We start from the raw sequence: 7,680 nt of genomic DNA, 5'->3' as shown, positions 1-7,680 counted from the left end.
ACTCTCATTGTAGTCAATACCTTGAACTTGTCGAAAACCTTTTGCAACGATTCTAGCTTTGTAGATAGTAACACTACTATTAGTGACCGTCTTCCTCTTGAAAATCCATTTATTTTCTATGTCTTGCCGATCATCGGGCAAGTCAACCAAAGTCCACACTTTGTTCTCATACATGGATCCCATCTCAGATTTCATGGCCTTAAGCCATTTCATGGAATCTGGGCTCATCATCGCTTCCTCATAGTTCGTAGGTTCGTCATGGTCAATTAACATGACCTCTAGAACAGGATTACCTTACCACTCTGGTGCGGATCTCACTCTGGTTGACCTACGAGGTTCGGTAGTAACTTGATCTGAAGTTACATGATCATCATCATTAGCTTCCTCACTAATTGGTGTAGGAGTCACAGAAACAGATTTCTGTGATGAACTACTTTCCAATAAGGGAGTAGGTACAGTTACCTCATCAAGTTTTACTTTCCTCCCACTCACTTCTTTCGAGAGAAACTCCTTCTCTAGAAAGGATCCATTCTAAGCAACAAATATCTTGCCTTCGGGTCTGTGATAGAAGGTGTACCCAACAGTTACTTTTGGGTATCCTATGAAGACGCACTTCTCCGACTTGGGTTTGAGCTTATCAAGATGAAACTTTTTCACATAAGCATTGCAACCTCAAACTTTAAGAAACGACAGCTTAGGTTTCTTGCCAAACCATAGTTCATACGGTATCGTATCAACGGATTTAGATGGTGCCCTATTTAACATGAATGTAGCTGTGTCTAATGCATAACCCCAAAATGATAGTGGTAAATCGGTAAGAGACATCATAGATCGCACCATATCTAATAAAGTACGGTTATGACATTCACACACACCATTACGCTGTGGTGTTCCAGGTGGCATGAGTTTTGTGAAATTATTCCACATTGTTTTAATTGAAGGTCAAACTCGTAACTCAAATATTCGCCTCTGCGATCAGATCGTAGAAACTTTATTTTCTTGTTACGATGATTTTCCACTTCACTCTGAAATTATTTGAACTTTTTAAATGTTTCAGACTTACGTTTATTCAAGTAGATATACCCATATCTGCTCAAATCATCTGTGAAGGTCAAAAAAATGACGATACCCGCCACGAGCCTCAACACTCATCAGACCTCATACATCAGTATGTATTATATCCAATGTTGGGGATATCGCTTATCGGGAACTTATCGGTCGATCTACGATAAGGGGTAAATCGGCCAGTTTATCGGCATATCGACCGATTTATTCACCATATCGGTTGATTTATCGGCCGATTTATCTTAGCGGTCAGTCCATGATAAGCGATAAATCGGCCGATTTATCAGAATATCGGAAGATATCTTGAACATTGATTATATCCAATAAGTCAGTTGCTCGCTCCATTGTTCTAGAGAATGGAGTCTTAGTCATTGTCGGTGTCAAAACCGGCGGATCTCGGGTAGGGGGTCCCGAACTGTGCGTCTAGGCCGGATGGTAACAGGAGGCAAGGGACACGAAGTTTTACCCAGGTTCGGGCCCTCTCGATGGAGGTAAAACCCTACGTCCTGCTTGATTAATATTGATGATATGGGTAGTACAAGAGTAGATCTACCACGAGATCAGAGAGGCTAAACCCTAGAAGCTAGCCTATGGTATGATTGTGTGTTGTGATTGTTGTCCTATGGACTAAAACCCTCTGGTTTATATAGACACCGGATAGGGTTAGGGTTACATAGAGTCGGTTACAATGGTAGGAGATCTACATATCCGTATCGCCAAGCTTGCCTTCCACGCCAAGGAAAGTCCCTTCCGGACACGGGACGAAGTCTTCAATCTTGTATCTTCATAGTCCAGGAGTCCGGCTGAAGGTATAGTCCGGCCATCCGGACACCCCCTAATCCAAGACTCCCTCAGTAGCCCCTGAACCAGGCTTCAATGACGACGAGTCCGGCACGCAGATTGTCTTCGGCATTGCAAGGCGGGTTCCTCCTCCAAGTACTTCATAGAAGATTTTGAACACAAAGATAGTGTCCGGCTCTGCAAAATAAGTTTCCACATATTGCCATAGAGAGAATAATATTTACACAAATCTAATCTGCTGACGTATTCCGTAGTGTGACATCACCCCACGGCCAATCTTTTATTCGAATCGTTTTACTGTCCCATCTCAGCGTGTTATGCGAGGCGGTTTCCTTGGCACGTCTTGTTAAAGCAGAGATCATGTCCCCTTATTCTGGGATTCTCATCAATACGGGTGTGGGTAACCCAACCGCTTCTAGGACTCCTAGACTATAGGCAAGTCCAAACGGCCACGGAGAGGACACTTGATATTCACCCTCTTTATAAAGGGACAAGGTTTTTACTTTTTCCCTCCCGTGCTCAATCGAATCCTTCCCCCACCTCAAGTTCAAACACCCAAGGTTCAGGTCAGGTTCTCCGAACCCTCAATCATGTCCGGATCTAGCCTTCAAGGCCGATGGATGCCTTCCTCTGTCACGGAAGAAGACATCAAAAAGTTGAGGGAGGCCAGATATCTGACCGCCGAGGTTTCGCATCGGCTGCCCACCCGAGGGCAGGCCGTCCCCTCCCCCGAACCCAACGAGAACGTCGTGTTCGTCTCCCACTTCCTCCGAGGTCTAGGCCTTGCTCTGGATCCTTTCGTTAGGGGTTTGATGTCTTATTACGGGCTAGATTTCCATGATCTAGCTCCGGACTCCTTTCTTCATATCACGACATTTATTGTCGTGTGCGAGGCCTTCCTCCGGGTTACCCCTCACTTTGGCCTGTGGCTCAAGACTTTTGAAGTAAAGCCGAAGATGATCGAGGGGCAACATGTAGCGTGCGGAGGTGCCTCAATATGCAAGATGACGGGAGCCCCCTGGCCCAAAGGTTCCATTCCAGAGGTGTCTGAATTGTGGCAACAGGAGTGGTTCTACATCACGACTCCTAGAAGTGCCAAGTGGGCGGCCGCCCCTGTTTTCCGCTCGGGCCCTCCACCACAACTGATGTCATGGATCAGCAGAGGTCTGAGCTGGGGTCCAGCCAAGGACGTGCCTATTCTGCAAAGCCGCATTCGAGATCTCTTCAATGGAGATTTTAGTTTGGTTGCGGTAATACAAGTTATGTTGGTTCGTCAAGTCCAGCCTCGCAAACGCTGGCCCCTTCGCTTGTGGGAGTTCAATCCCGAAGGACCGCGTGTCATTCAAAATTTCCTCGGCTTGACGCACGAGGAGATGTACAAGTCATTCTTCGGAGCTCAGGTAGAGTGTCCGGAAATCACCGAGGACGTGGGCCTGAGCAGTAACCGCGCCGCCGAACAGGTAAGGAATCTTCCGGCCGAACATACTATCTCTCATTTGTTACAAAGTTATCTCTGAGAGTTTGCTTTTTGACCAGGACTGGCTAACAAAGGCGAAGTTGATTCGGTGTCCGGCCCCCCTCCCTGAGGGTTTGGAAAATCCGGTACTGGAAAAGATGCTCCAGGTCGCACCCTGCCCGGAATCCTTGAAGGAAGATACCGGGGAGGATAATACGGGCGGACGCGGGCCCCCAATGCTGCCCATTCTAACCGAGGGAGCGAGCGTCATCATGAAGGAAGACGACCGGAGGAGGAAAAGGACTGCGCCCGGGGATTCGGAAGCCGAAGCTTCCAAACGGGAGAAGAAGTCTCCCACAAAGGGTCCTACCTCGGGGGGGGGGGTGCTTTTGCCGCACTAAGTCCGCGGGGGGATCAATCCTCCAGGGAGTCGTAAGTGACCCGAAATACTTTAATAGTACAGGTATGCCATCTTTTTCTTCTGAGAAAATAACCACCGCATATATCTTTGCAGTTCGGGCCTTAGCCCCTCTCAAATGAGTTTGTCTTCGGGGGATCTTCTTCCAGAGATGATGGAGAGCGAAATGCCTCCTCTGGACTCCTCCGCTCCACAAGCGGGCGACCCCGAAGTGTCGTCGCGGAGGGCCTCTCCGAATCCGGTGAGGCCAGAAGGTAATCCCATTGACCCCCGAAGCTCCCAGTGTCCGGCTCCTGAAGAGAACAGACAAAAGAGTCCGACACCGTCTGGTGCGTGACCGGATGTTCTGAGGGAGTTGGTGGGGCGAGCGGCAATCTCAGATGAACACCGTACGCTGATGAATACGGTGATGGAGAGAATCTTGTCCGCCGAAAGTGGATTGCATAAAGCTTTTATGAGTCTACTGACAGGTTTTGAGGTACGTAAAATAATGTATAATAGTCCTGCACATGCTAGGTGTGCCCTATGTAGATAGTAGCCCCTGAGTCGTCGGAAACGACGACGAACAGAGGATCATGTTCCTAGGTAATAATCATACTGCCTCTATGTGCAGGTGATGGAAGCTCCGGTGGCTAGCCGGACTAGCGAGTTTACCTATTTAAAACGGCAGTTAGATGCGGCCGACGCCGACATCGAGCTTATTAACAAAAGGCTTGACGAGGCACAGTGTCGGGGGACTAATCCACGAACACCTATGGGACCGGCGGACCGAGTCCCTTTCGGTTCGGCGGGGGCGGAGGTCGTGCAAAGAGCGGATCGAGGCGAAGCACGCGAGCAGTTTACCCAGGTTCGGGCCGCACGGATGCGTAAAACCCTACTCCTGCTTTGTGGTTTGTATTGATTTCTTGCTCGGGAGCGCGAAGTGCTACAGTACACTTCAGCAGCTAACGAGACCGAGCGTGAGTGTTCGAACCAGCCAACCCCCCTCTATGTTGCGCACGGGCCTCCTTTTATATGCTCAAGGGGTCACCGACAGGTGGCAACGTAGGACAAGGGCAAAAAGGGAAAGGTGCTGCGGTTGGTACAGCCACCTGCTACAGTGTATCATACCTAACCCTGACGGCAGGGGACAAGGGCCTTAAATGCCAGTCTGCGTCGCCTAAATAGTGAAAAAGGGACCGTCAGGGATGCCACCGCTCGCCACGGCGGCAATCTTGTCAACGCCGCTTGCCACCGCTCATCGCTGGCTGCACAGCCTCCCGCCACGTACGCAGGGAAGGGTCCCAGAGCGTCACGTTGGTGGATGTGCTGGAGTGCGGGCAGGAGTGGTGGCTTGCCGCGGCAAGTGCCTTGCCACGGTCGTTCTCTTGTCGTGTCCGGGAGCTTGTCGCTCACAGGGCCTTGCCGGGACGCGTGGCGCGCCGCGGTAAATTCCTTGAGATGCCTTGGGAGGCCTTCCCGGCAAGCTCCTCTTGCCGGGGTCTTGAGGTGCCTTGGTTGGCCTACCCGGCAAGCTCCTCTTGCCGGGGTCTTGACTTGGATACTTTGTTCTTGAACGGCTCCAAAGGAACCACGGAGGACCTTGGCGGTCACCCGGCAAGCCTTGCCGCGGGATGCTGCGACTGCCCGTGCACAAGTTCGGGATACTAGGGTACCCCTACTTTAGTACACCGATAGGAGCCCCGGGCCTGGGCCATACACGGTGCCGCGCGGTGTTGGGCCAGGCCCAAAACAGGGCACGGGCACGCGCGGCTTAGGTTACGCCGTATCTTTCTCCGTATCCACCACGCCCTCGCCGAACGGCACGCGTTGAATGCAGCGTCGTGGGAGAGATCGTGGGTGGTTATTTTATTCGGAAATGCGGAACGTCCACCCCCTCCCTCTTTATAAGCAGGGGAAACAGGGGCAGTTCGCACATTCGCCCGTTGCTGCTTCCAATCTCAGAAATCTCCGTCGCTACCTCGCCTTCCCAAAGCTGAGAGAGAGAGCAGCGCTCCGCCCCCCCATCGCCACCAGCGCCACCAACGCCGTCAATCTCTTCCACCACTTCCGCCATGGCTCCAAAGGCCGACAAGGGGAAGGTCGTGAAGTCGACCGAGGCGCAGCGGCTCGCGACTCTGCGGAAGGAGCGCGCAGTTTTCCCCCCCAAGCTTGCCGCGAAGGAGCTGAGGGAGAACTACTACCTCTTCTGGTCGGCGGAGGCGCGAGCGCATCCGCGCACGAAGGTACTCCCCGCCGCCGCTTGGAAGAAGGCCCCGAATGGATACCCCTTCTTCGCTCTGTTCTTCTACTGCGGGCTCTGCCCGCCTTTCTCTGAATTCTTCTTGACATCATGAATACCATGGATTCCACCTCCTTGACTTCACCCCCAATGCCCATTCTGACCATGGCAATTTTCGCACATCTCTGCGAAAACTTTGTCGGAGTCCATCCCAACGTAGCCCTCTTTCGCCACTTCTTCATACCCCGAGTAGAGAGAGGGAGAGCCTCTATCCGGCGGAATCGCCTGGATCTCGAGGGCCGGCAAAAAGAACTATCTGGAGGGAGAATTCGCGGCAAGTGGGAGGAGTGGAGGCAGATTGGTGCTGGATTGACGAGGAGAATCCGCAGCCATTCACCCGGCGCCAAACCCCAGTAGCACGCGGCAGCGATTGGAGTGACGTGGCCCCGGAAGACGACAGGCTGAAGATTGCCTGTCACCAGGATCCTGCGCCTCAGGCTTGCCGGACTCTAACCGTAGGCGCTGTTGGCGCGACTTTCTTCGCCGCCGCATCGCCCCCCTGCAGGAACGGGGGAGCCCACTTGGGAGTTCAAGAATGCGGCGGACATCATGAGGCTGCGGCCGGGCCTCAACTACAACTTCACAGTTCTGGAGCTCAACGCGATGCTCAGGAGCTCTTCAAGTATGACCCCCAACATCCCGAAGTTTTCAGGTTGCCGGGGGGCGTCGTTCCGTTGTGCAACAATTCCTCGCTCGACCGCATCCGTGCAATGATGCCGGAGTGTGCGACTCGCATGGAATTGTGCCAACTTGGCAGGAGCCTGCAGATGACATCGTGCAGCAGTTCTTCGATGACTTGGTGGAAGTGCCGATCCGCTCGACGAGAAGGATGGCCTCACCGCGACACCACCGATGCGGAGATGGCACTCATCGCCACTAGGCTGGAGGAGGCGGCGGCAGCCGCGGCCGCGGGCGAGTTTGGATTCACCGTGGAGGAGGCAGATGCAGCAGAGGCGGCAAGCCGTGCCGAGCGAAGGAGCCTGCCGGCGAGAAAGAGCTTGCCGGGCAGAACGTTGAGTCGAGCGAGCCCGCCAAGGATACGAGCGGCTCGCTGGAGATCAACTCCTCTTCACTTCATCTTCAGGAGCTCGCCGCAAGCAGAGCCTCCATCCCCACCAAGAAGGCGTCTCCGCAAGGCCGGTGACGTAGCGGAGCGGCAAGCGGGTCAACAGTCGCCGCGCCGTGACACGCTCCACCGCGGCAAACACCGTTGCCGCGGGAGCGCCTCATGCTGCGACGACAACTGGAGCGGGGCCCTCCCGGACACCGCTTCTGCGCTTCTCATGCACGCCGACGACAGCTGGAGCGGGGTCGTCTCAGACCGCCGCCACTGCTCCCGCCAAGCGGCCAAGGGAAGCTTCTCCTCCGCCTCCTCGCGCCGGGCGCGCGCCGGACTTCGACTTCTCCGCGTTCAGCTCCGACGAGGAAGAAGAAGAAGAGTAAGCTTCTCTTGCTGTACTTGCTGTTCTTCAATCCTTGCAGCTTGTCTCGTATCTCACTTGCTTTACTCTGAACTTGTTCCTTTTCAGGACTCTGGCCCAAAGAGCAGCGAAGAGGGCCAAGGCCCCGGTGATTATCATCGAGGTTGAACCCACGGCAACAGCGGGGGGCGCACCCGAGACAACCTTGCCGGACCCGACAACTTTTCTCCAGAGCAGC

The sequence above is a fragment of the Triticum urartu genome, chromosome 3 (genome assembly GCF_003073215.2).
Source record: "Triticum urartu cultivar G1812 chromosome 3, Tu2.1, whole genome shotgun sequence".
In the NCBI taxonomy this organism is placed as follows: domain Eukaryota; kingdom Viridiplantae; phylum Streptophyta; class Magnoliopsida; order Poales; family Poaceae; genus Triticum; species Triticum urartu.
Note: the sequence above shows the minus strand (reverse complement) of the source record.